The sequence below is a fragment of the Ixodes scapularis genome, unplaced genomic scaffold (genome assembly GCF_016920785.2).
Source record: "Ixodes scapularis isolate PalLabHiFi unplaced genomic scaffold, ASM1692078v2 PGA_scaffold2__306_contigs__length_199485367, whole genome shotgun sequence".
Taxonomy (NCBI): Eukaryota; Metazoa; Arthropoda; class Arachnida; order Ixodida; family Ixodidae; genus Ixodes; species Ixodes scapularis.
This window is the reverse complement of record NW_024609857.1, coordinates 193,230,340-193,242,372: the sequence shown is the minus strand read 5'-3', so window position 1 is coordinate 193,242,372 and position 12,033 is coordinate 193,230,340. Positions and strand designations below refer to the sequence as shown.

The window sequence follows — 12,033 nt, the reverse complement described above, 5'->3', positions numbered from 1 at the left end:
TCAGTTTCAGAAGCGGTTTTATTCACACTCTGTGGCTTTCTAGTGCTTGCAATAGCTTCTCGGTAAGCTAATGCGAGCTCTGCAAAGGGAGAGGCATCTTCCCACGCTTTGCAGACTGTAAAGCTGTGGCTCGCACAGCTCTGGCGTGTCACACCTCGCTCACTGGGTCCATCGCGAAACATAGGTGCTGCATGAGTCGCGCCACACTGTAAGGCCATATATGGTCGGGTTACAAACCTGGGACCATTCGTCACTGCACTTAGCTATGGTATGGTGAAATGGTTGGGGCATGAAGCAGGGGTACAACTTGGAAATGCTGATCCTCATCACATTTTATCACATTTTTTATTACTTTTGTGTCGAGTCGTCAGCATTTTAAAGGTGAGAAAGCAAGCAGCAGCGACAGCAAGAAAAAAAATTAAAACCGCTCTTACCAAGAATCTATCACGAGCACTAGGAAGCCATAGAGTTTAATTAAAACGCTTCTAAAGGTGAATTACCGTATAAATTAAGTGCTTGTGCCTCAAAAATATAGAAAAATTAATGTAAATACAATTATCAGGATAAAAATATACATTAGGAGGACTTAAACCAAAACTACAGTCTCTAAGTTTGAAATTTGACACCTTAAACCACTCGGCCACCACCCCAATTTTATTTCCAGGTCGTTTATCGAGGTATATGAATTTCGTTTGTAGCTGTCGACTGCAAGAGAGATTGCCTTATTTTCCTTTATTTGACTATCCCCACTAAATATGACAAGCGACCAAGAATAGAACCTCATTTGTCGGCCGAGGCACTGTGCTTGCATCAAGGCAAACTAGCCTGGCTTGATGGGCTTATATTTTGTTTCATCACCCGTTTAGAATTCTGTTGTCGCTCATCAAAAGAAAAAAAACTGTGACTAAGTCTGACTTCTTCTGGTGTGCAGGTACCCTTGGCAGTAAACTCTGCTAAATGGGGCAAAATATATATTATACTTTTTTTTGAGCAAATATGCCTTGTTTTAGCAAAATGAGCAACAATATTTGACTAAGGTGAAACTGAACAAGCCTCTTCACCTGGGTCTGTTTTCATCTCTCGCAGACACTATTTGCTGCTTTTTGTGGCTTGTATCAGACTTTTGTGTCTCTGTCCAGCCAAAGCATCCGTGATAGACTAATACTGGGTTCTTTAGGACTTTGCAGGTATTCTTCGCAGTACGTGGCTGCCAATCAGGAACACGAGTTTGTTCTCGGCCACCAAGAGCAAGTATTTTCAAGGTTAGCTATTGCCTGCCTATATGAGTTTTGTGTTCCATTCCTCTTAGATGCCATTTCCTATGTGCAGTGATCTTTCATTAGTATTTTGTTGTCTCTCTTCTGAAAAAACACCCAAGTTTGACTAAGACCGGGTTCTTTCTTATACATGCAGGTCTTGGTGGCAAGCACCAGCCAATCAAGGCCAGAAGTTTGCTCTTTGGCGCTCATGGCAAGTGTTTTCAAGGTGAGTGATTGATGCCTATCTGAGTTATGTGTTTCATTCCTCACAAACACCTATTTCCTGTCTTTGTAGTGGTCTTGTGTCAGGCATTTGTGTCTCTGTCCGGCCAAAGCATTCGTATTAGACTAAGACTGGGTTCTTTCGGATATCTGCAGCAATTCTTGGCAGCAAGTGTCTGCCAATCTGGAACATGAGTTTGTTCTCGGCCACCAAGAGCAAGTATTCTCAAGGCGAGCTATTGCCCGCCTATATGAGTTTCAGCATTTGTCAAGGAGCGCAAAATCAAAGCACGGGGGTTGGCCATTGCAAAAATGTTGACTCGGAAGCACATATGGAGAAGCTTTACAAAAGTATCCACCTGCCTCAACAAGTGACACCGAAACTAAAAACGTGGGTTCCATTTGAAAGAAAAACATTGTCAGCCCGAGTTAACTCAGGGGCAGCACGGATCAAACAAGCCACGGTACGAGTATGCTTGGTTCAGTCTTTTGTATGGTGGTCGTTGAATTGGTGTTTTCTAAAAAATCGTTTTTTTCGAAAAGTGCGGTGGTCGAAATTGGAGATGGGCATTGAGTCTGGATGTTAAGGTAAAAATTTCATCCACATGCCGGGATTCATGTGCTTCGTCCCTCTAGCGAAGGGGACAAGGACTTCAAAATGTTAGGTTTGCAAAAGGGGTGCATCAGTATTGACGTCTCGTTTTACATCAGGCCTCTCAATTCAAAGCGCACTATAAATGGCATGCTTGAGATTCGTTTTGTACTTCCTCTCAGCAAGTATATTGTTCTGCCTCAAAAATGTCTAATCTGATGTTGACCGCACCTCAGGTCTCCACCGACAGTTCATCAGGACGACACCCAGCCGGGACACTAGGAAGGAGCGACAGGTCCTTGCGGAAAAGAAACGAAAATAGATAGATGGTGGGTGTTTCATTTGCTATGCCTTTTGGCATGCACATTCTGTTTGTTGTGTTTCAAGATTCCTGCAGAATTCATTTTCAACTATTGTAAAATACCGAGCACGCGCCCAGATCGGAGAAGCGCCTATCCCCTGTTTTCGGAACAATCCGCCAATAAGCAAAGGGAATACCAGACACCCATCCACCTGTTTTCAGCAATGCTTAAAATATTAAAAGAACACGTCAAGCCAGGGCCGGATTAAGGTACAGGCTAAGGGGGCTGCAGCCCTGGGCCCCAGGCTGTCAGGGGGCCCCATGCTGGCCCCTGAAAATTTAAAAATGTTAGTCTTTTTGATTATTATTTAAGAAAGTTTAGGCAGAAAGCAGAAGAAACACTCCAAAGGGCCTCTGGCGCAATAGCCTTCTCGTTCTCTTTTCCTCAACAAGGAAACAAGGATGCCATAAAGTTCCCGTCTCTAGATCAGTTGGCGTTTGTGAGATCGGTGTGCAACAGCGTGCCAGAACAACAAAATTTTAGACGGCCTCCCATGCCCCTCGTTAGATTTTTTTTTTTTAAATAGGAGATACATGGAATGACGGTTATGAAGCGTTTTCTTGTACTGGGGCCCCCTTAGCGTGTTCTACGGACAATTGTGGGCAGGAAGCTAAGCAAGCGTTAAGCAAGCAACGCAGATGGTTTACACGTTGTTTTAAACCTTTTCGCGAAACTCCATATGGAGTTCATCTCAGAACGATAAGTTTGGAACAAGCGAAAAGGCGCCCGTATATCTTCCGGACATCGTCTCTATAGCCACCAACAAAAAGGCGTTCCAAGGAGCCGGCTCTTAAGACGCCCCTCAACAGTTTTCGATGGGTACTGGCTGCAAGGAACTGCTCTTGAGTCGATATCTGGTCTGCCAGTGCAACTAAACACTCTTCCTTCCAGCGAGTGATAAGAATACTGCAATGGTTTCACCAACCTCTGAGGTATAACCTTTTATTTTTTAACATTGAGTCATAGAGCAAGATGGCCGCCGAGGTCTAAATTACTGCATTTAAAAAGAACAAGATTAGTACTAAATCTTATGCGAAACATTTTCCCCATTCAAAAAGACAACGAGTAGATACAAAAAGAAAACATGTTGATTCTCATGATAAATTCTTTAAATGCAGATGTGCTCGAACGACAGCGGTCGATGTCTTAGAATCGCAGGCAGCTTCTTCTCTGCTTTAAATGTGGAAGCCTGTGTTTGTTGGCGAAACGAGGGTTCAGTTATTAGAAGAGCGTTTACGAAGTAGTTTGATACCGATAAAGACTGCTTCAAACAACGAAATTTCTTTCTTGCCTATGTCACTTCCTTCACTGTTCACATCAGTAATTAATTAACAGAGGACTAACTAGAAGTTAAAACACCTCCCATAATTTGGAACAATTACAAGAATAAGGGCTCTAGATTTTCGTGGCAGTTGTCCATTTGCGAGGCATGCCATTTAGTTCAGGGGAAGTGAAATTAAAATTGGAATTTTGCAGGTACATTTTGGTTGCTGCATAACTCAATTCATGTATGATTAATGATGTCACTCGACATGTTAGCAAAAGGGTCACCTGTGCTACAAGTCGACATCGCGACCAATTTGTGTAAACTGGCCCGCGCATGTACTTATGAGTCTAGCTGTAATTTTTGTCAAAGAAATTCATGAACAGAGTCAACATTTTAAACGGAAGCAATTCAGTGTTTTTTGTTGTTGTTGTTTTTGTGGTTAAGTTGCTGGATGTGAACGAGAAATCCTAATATTTTCCGCAATCTTTATTTGATTTCAGTTTTGTATCTCAAAATTACTATATTGTAAATTGCTAGAGGGGTTGATTAGCTGCGAAGTAGCTTCTAAACAATCGCATTCGCTTAATGACAGCAAGGAAAACTTGAATTGCATTGAATATACGGATCTAAACAAGGCTCGACAATAATCATACGATGAAAAATATCTAGATTTAACCAGTTAAAAGATATGCATATTCCCGTCGTCATTGTTACCTCCACCACCACCATCATCACCTTCACCATTATCATAAGTAGATGCCTCATAACAGCCTAAACCCAGAGCCCCCAAAGGCCTCGATCCGCCACTGCGTCAAGCGCCCAGGTGCCGTGGCGTCCTTGCCACAATAGTGACGGTCGCACAACTGACAGATCCTTGCCTGGCACAAGCCATGGCATGGCCTTTGGGAACCAGGGAATAGAGATTAGAGATGTAGCACAGAAATTGGAGGCAAGCGGCGAAGGTAAGCCGAGCTACTGGAAAACAAAGATGAAGGGGGTTCCGTCGCATAAGGCATCTATGTCCCGTGAATGTAATTTTGAATGTGCTGTAGGCAGCTACTCAAAAAAATTGTTAGTTGTACGTAACTAATCGCAAATCTCTCTTGCAGTTTGCACGGCCCACAACCCAGCAGGCGCGAGTTCGTTCTCGTTCAAAGTTTCTGGGAGCCGAGCGTGAAAGACGAGGCAGAGGGCACGTGACAGGCGGTCGGCGGAAAAGAGACGAGCTGCCGCAAGACAGTGCGTGCTGAGCGAGGCTGGTAGCTGGACAAGGAACGCCGAAGCCGAGGTACCTGGACCGGCCCATGGCGAACCCCGGAGCGATCCACCAGCGAGGTCTGGAGCAAGACCGGTGGAAACGGCGAGCCCGGGCCATATGACCTGGGCTATGACGATCCCGGGGTGGTTCCGCAGCGAGACTCGGGCAGTGATGGCCCGGGACAGTCAGCCTACGCAGCGCTGGCGTGGGAAAAGCGATCCGCAGGCCTGGACACGGACCCCAACTGTGAGCTCTGATCGACGGGCGACAACAAGGGTCGGCGGGCCCGGACTACCGACTCTCGACGACGTGCAACCGGGAGGTACAGTAAACCCATTCGCTGTCTTATAGTTGCATTGTATAACTCCCTGAGTGACGGGCGGAGCGCATACCGATCGGGCGACGATTATTAGTAGAGGGATCTCCGTGAAGAACCCCACAAGGTGAAGATTCCAGATTTTCTAGTGTGCTCTGAAGCAGCAGTACTGAAGCCAGACAAGCTGTAGGGCATATTCAATTGGCGGAGCTCAGAGCGACTGGGGACGCTTTCATTGAAGCTTGTTTTCCTGCAATCACGCGGACAACACATTTGTCAACGTGTGTCCAGTTTTATTGCAAGAGGCATATTATGTCACGCGCATGTAATTTTGAATTTCTGCGGCTTAGTGTGCTGTAGGTGGCTACCAGTGATGTAATTGCTGCGCCAAACTGCGCCAAGGGGCTAATCCTGCTACATCCTGCTACATTTTGCCAAAATATGGGTAATCTGCGCCAAGCCTGCGCCAAAGGACCAATTTGGGTAGCCTTTGAAAATCGAAACTAAACTGAGTATTTAATTGAGCAGGCGTGTGTTATGTGGCGCAAGTGGCCACCTGACACACAGTACCGTGCTTCAATTGTCCACCCGCTCTTGCATGGTTTTCCCGGCGTCTCGCGTTTCGCGCTCTCGTCTTGTGCATCTCGTCTTTCGTCTCTTTTTTTTTTTTATATTTTCAGCGATAGACGCGGATGTGTGCAGGCGCTCCGACGCTAGCGTGCTGTGTACAAGCTATGCCGTCATGCTGTGAAACGAAACCACGTTTTTGTGCGGCAGAAGTTACTTTGTGAGCCGAAGCAACGGCCATGGGAAAACTATATTTGGTCACTGCCTTTCAGTCACCGTGGTCGCGCGACGTCGAATGTTGCCGTCCCCAGATCACTGTAGATATGGTACTTTCTAAAATGAAACTAAATACCGCCGCATGTTCATCAAAATTCCTGTTCATGTTTAAATCGTACGTTACTGCAAAAATCTTTAATTCAAAGTCTACTCTGTCAAGGTATTGATTATCTAGATTCCTCTAGGTGGGCCTTCTCTCGAGAGGGACCTCGGTACGGGAAAAATCTGCCGTGAAAGAAAGTTGGTGAAGAGAAGTGAGCTAAAGCAAAGAAGGCAATGTCTGCACGCTGAACCTGCACAGCGTGCTTGTTTGTATCGAGTTCAGTCGTTGCACAAAGCGCTCCAAGAACGTTTTGAGGCTGGTTCGCAATGTCTTGCATTGATGCATTCAGATTCTTTATTTTTTGTGTGTTTAGCCTGTACCTTGTATGCCGGCCTGGCAAGCACACGCCACTGGACTGTTCTTGTCGCATGCTCAAAAGTTACATTTTGTGCACAATTTTGGGGATAAGTTAGCAATGGAGCTAAGGGGCATGGTTTCGGTTTCGATCGGACAGCCATTGTCTGCGCTTGCGCGACGAAGCATGCCCAACAGCAAGCCTGCCGAAGTTGACCTCACATGCATGCGAACATGATTGCGTGACTGAGGCACCAGCTGGGACGCTTGAAATTGATTGTTTTACGCTTGCTTACTTTTGACGAAAATCTGGCACGTCGGGAACCAGTAAAATGATGGCAAGCGGTTTTTCGAAATTGCTTGGCAATGCCTACAGCACTGTACACTTATGGGATGTCTGAGCAGTAAAAACAGAAGCAGCGAGTTCCGTCACAACACGTCACATCAGAACACAACACAACACTAAGTTCCCTTCGTTTGTACGGCACCTAAAACAAATATTTTTATTTTCCTAAGAATATCTGCTCCAAAATCCACTTTTGCTGCTTCAAAACACCGTTTTGGTTGCTCCAAAGGCCGCATTTGCTGCTCCAAAACACTTTTTTGGTTGCTCCGAAACGTGCGCCCAAATGGCTTAGGCCAATCACATCACTGGGCTACTCAAAGAAACTGCTGCTTGGACGCAACTAATTGAAAATCTTTCTTGCAGTTTCCATGGCCCACAAGGCAAGAGGTGCCAGTTCATTCTTGTTCAAAGGTGAGGATTATAGATTTTCTAGATTTCTCTGAAGCAGCAATAGTGAAGCCAGAGAAGCGGTACGGCATATTTAATAAACGGAGCTCAGAACGATTAGGGACGCTTTCACTGAAGCTTGTTTGGCTGCAACATACCACTTGTCTGGCCTCATTATTGCTGTAGGCAACAAAACGTGTGCCCAGTTTTGTCACGAGAGGCATATTATGTCACGCACATGTAATTTTGAATTTATCCGGCTTAGTGTGCTGTTGGTGGCTCGTCAAAAAAATTGATACTTGGACGGAACTAATCGGCAATCTTTCTAGCAGTTTCCACGGCCTAAGAGCCAGCAGGTGCCAGTTTGTTTTTCCTCAAAGGTGTGCATTCCAGATACTCTAGTTTGGTGCGAGGCAGGAATCGTGGAGGCAGACGAGCGGATACGTGCATTTAATTGACCGAGCTCAAAATGACCCGTGGCAGTGGCTTTGAAGCTTACTTTTCCACAATCAACGCAGACATAATTTTGAATCTATCCTGCTTGGTGAAGGATTGCCAGGTGTCGCGAACTAATCACAAATTTTTATCTTGCAGTTTCTATATGGCTACAGCTAGTAGGTGCTGTTTTCATTAAAAGGTGAGGATTTCACATCCTGTTTTCAAACATGAAGTTTTTGAATGAGGATCCTAAACAATTATTTTTCTTTTGCAGTAAATGCCAGATCCACCAGGTATGGATAAGTACAGTGTTTGGTTTCTTTATTAATCGTTTGACAACAGCAACATTTTTTTTTATTTTATCACTCAGAAATACACACAGGGAGAGAGTGCGTTGCAAAGAAATGTCGTGCTGAACGCGATATTCCAACTCGTATATAGTTTTATTGGTAGCCGATATAATATATTGATTCCAATATCCATAATACGCTAAGTACACTGGAATCATAAACCCTTATTGGATCCCCGGGATCCAATAAGGGTTTATACGATATTGGATTCCAATGTTTTCAGCGTATTATGGATATTGGAATCCCATAACAAACCCTTATTTTAATACAATACAATAAATGTAATGTTTTCCAATACACGGTCCATATTGTATTGTAATACAATAAAAAGATATTGTTTACCAATATCCATTATACGCTCTTCATATTGGGGCTTTCCAATTGGGGTTGTCAGCCGATGCGGCAAAAAACTGGAGTCGCCGCTACAAAAGGATTAAGAACAGTGCTTGAGAAGGAGCGGTGTGTGTGTGTTTGTAAGTGTGTGTGTGCGCTCGCGCGTATTCTTTTCAGAAGACTACTCGCTGGCGGATGTTTGCGAATATATTGAACGAGACCTTTGGGAAGCGATTTTTAATTACCTGTAATATTTTCAACGATTCCGTTGTATTTTGGTTTAGTTGTTTGGCAAAGGAAGAAATTTATTGTTAATTTATTTAAAGAGAGTGTAATAAAAGGTGTTCCCAGAAAAGAAAAGAAAAACGGGTTCAAATACATTTGGGTTAATTTTCAGTAATTCTCAGTAAGCTATTTGAGGCGCTCTTTAGAAGCATCATGCCCTTCTCATTGGACGTTGGCTCTATGCATTTCACTCCTTTCATTATACCTTTTCTGACATGTGTTCCGAAGTATCACGATGTAGAGTACCCGACACTGTGGGAAAAGCTGGGAAACTTGGTCGAAGAAAAAAGACAAGGGAAAAGAATGTCTCTTCACACGTTGTTGTCCCCGGTCTTTTGTTTTTTCGACCGAATTTCCCAGCTTTTACGACAGTCTCGGGAATTCTACACCACGACCAACTTCCGCCACTTCGCCTGCGCACTCACTGTTTTTCCATAGTATGACGTTTTTTTTTTTGTTTTTTTTTTTTTTTGCGTTTGCGTAATTGGCTTTTCCCCGTCTTTACAGCGTTAAAACTTACGCCATATTTTCAGGATGTTAGAAATTATGTGTTTTATTATGGGTTTCTCATCTCATAACTTCAAGGGTTACTCTACTGCACAAATAATGGTGTTTGCACGGGACAGCCAGAAACAACTATACAGGTGTTATAATGTTTAGTGTTTACATTAGTCATGACAACAAAACAGAACAGAGTTTGCGCGGAGTTTTATTACATGTTCCTTGTCCTCATGATGCCGCTTGTGTGACCAGAAAGCCCCCCCCCCCCCCCCCTTAGTGGAAGTTTAGCTATCGGAAGAGATACTCGCATTCCCCAGCAAACCGACCGGCAAAGTGGTTACACTTTGATTAGCCCTCGAACTAAAACAAAATATTTTGTCTATTTCGGGTTGAGCAAAATTAGCTTTCGAGGGTGAGCAAACAATGGGGTTCGTTTTCTTCGAAGCGCCAGTTGCTCACATAAATAAAACAATAAAGCACCATACGTTGTCTGTAAATTGACCGAAAAAGATTGAATCTGCTACCCCGCCATTTTTATCAAAACGGTAATTACGTCTTCGTTACTCAAATAAAGCACAATCAGTGGCTCCTTCGCTTTCATTGACATTTATTAACTAATAACAAAGACATGAATGTGGCAAATTTTGAAGATCGAATTAGGTTTTAATTCGGATGAGCGTCTCCAGCTCTTTTCGTAAAGTTTTATTTAGCATCAAAATAAGTCAATAATAAATGTGGCAGTTTTCAATAAAGTCCAAGATATTTTTAGAATTACAGAATATTTGTATGCATCTATACAGTCACATATATATCAGAGACGCTCAGTCAACCAGGTGTTCCACACACTCCCATCACCATGGTAGATTATCAAAGGTTGTCCGTATCTTCATTAGACGATGATGCAATCCCCCGCACAACGCGTGGTCCGAGCTTTTTGTCAAGTTGTACACGAGCCATGTTATCTTATGCCCAGTGTTTCTCCCCTGTACTACTCTGAAGGTTTCTTCAATCTGGAAGAGATAAATTCATTCGGTTTTGTAGCATTTCAAAGTATCAAACAAGGACTACTACAAAAGGTGTCAATACCGTAAATTATATTGACTGTACTACGCACATATGGGCTCATCAGGCTCATGTCAGTCGGCACCTTCTCTTTTTCTCTTTGTCTGCCATTGCTCATATTTCAACTGGAACAATCTGTTCTCAGTAAACAATCGTTTCAGGAAAATAACGATATGCGAAATCTTCGACGAGCAACCACGGAAATACTCGGAATGGGATGGTGTTCTGAACTTTTCACTCAACATAAGTTAGATTGCAGAATAAACGGCAGTGTTTAATTTTAGTGCGCAACATAAATGAATCGCATCGAGAAACAAAATATCGAAGCTTGTTTTTACAAATATTTGAAACAAACACCTGGCATCTCGCTAGTTGTCGAATTCTTAATACTTCCTTCTAATTAGTTGTCTTATTTGAAAGGTAATATAAGAATATTTACTATGGCGCCTATTATGTTATTTTTACTCTGTTAGAGAATAATTAGAGTGTCCCCAATAGAGAAGCGCGAACTCTCCCTTGCTCGTCTAGTTTCCATTTTGCGAAAATTCCACTGAAGACTACTTTTTTCGATACTGTCTTGTTTGCTGACCTTTCTTTCAGTTTCTACAGCATAATATACATCTGCTAATAAAAGTAAGTATCACAAACAACAAAAACACTCAAAATAAAGAAAATCTCCTTTCGGACTTTTTTTAAAAGATACTCTACCAGATGTCTAACTCTTTTTCACCGCTGCGTATATTTATTATATGTTGGTGCTGTCAATGTAATTGGAAAACCGGACGTAGTCAAGTTGCTTGCAACAGCTTATTGTCTGAATCTCCCTAGAGATATTTCTCGAAAATAAAAGCTTAATTTATTGACTGTTTGTTAAGATATTATAAGAGTATAAGTGTATAATGACGTCTTGAAACTGTTGATACTTATTTTTGTACAGCTCCACAAATATTTTCCTAGATTTAAAAACTTTCATTTCGCTCTTGCGCCATTAAAACCCAATCAACATCATAAAAGCTTTCACCACAAATTTCTTGTGTACATACAAAATATTTTAAATTACCTACACCTGTAGTTCTCCGCATTGGCATTTTTTTATATTCACAAACGTTTTTAATTGTAGTTAGAATGTTGTTCATAACATATTTTATATCAAATATTACAACCTCGTAAGTTTTAGATTATGAGAGTGCTTACCGTGTTTAATGAGTAATGGAATTAGAGTGAAATGTCCTATATGCTGGACAACCCCGGAATTATGCAAAGCTGAGGAGGGCCTGTGTTAACTTTAGAAGTTATTTTGGTTTAGCAGCCTATTAAACTTTACAGTTATTGATACATCTGCTTTATGAGCAATTATGAATTTAATCGGATCTAATGAAGGGGGCTGTAATGAATATTATATATTAATATTATTATTGAATACCTGCTGCGCCTTCAAGGTAATATTGCAGGGAAAGGATCTCCAAATTTTTGTCCGGCAAAAATAAGAGTGGGAACGCGTTATTCTTAAGCAGATACCCCTCTAACGCTCTACGAATAAAAACTGTTTGCAGCAAGATTTAACTGTTACAATTTTGAATTGATTATCTGCTCTTTCTGACACGTAAAATAGACATCGAATACAGTTTCTCTAGTGATACAGGTTGCGTCATTGTAAAACGAGCAGAAACATTTTAGTCTGAGGCCCTTTTTTCTGCAAAACAACAGTCTCTGTTTTAATTGCGGTTTTATATTCGGCTCGCTTTGAACGAATAACTCTTTATGAAAAGTGTAGCCCAGCGACTTTGAACTTGTTCTAGCTTATCGGAGGCACAT

The 12,033-nt window shown here is 42.4% G+C and overlaps 1 long non-coding RNA gene across 1 annotated transcript; it reads left to right on the top strand.

The window, feature by feature from the left end:
- Positions 1-1,444: 1,444 nt before the first annotated feature.
- LOC115323187 lies at positions 1,445-4,867 on the top strand. The gene is made up of 3 exons (XR_005715184.1): positions 1,445-1,485; positions 2,310-2,402; positions 4,812-4,867. It is a non-coding gene; the product is annotated as an uncharacterized LOC115323187 (long non-coding RNA).
- The last annotated feature ends 7,166 nt before the right edge of the window (positions 4,868-12,033 follow it).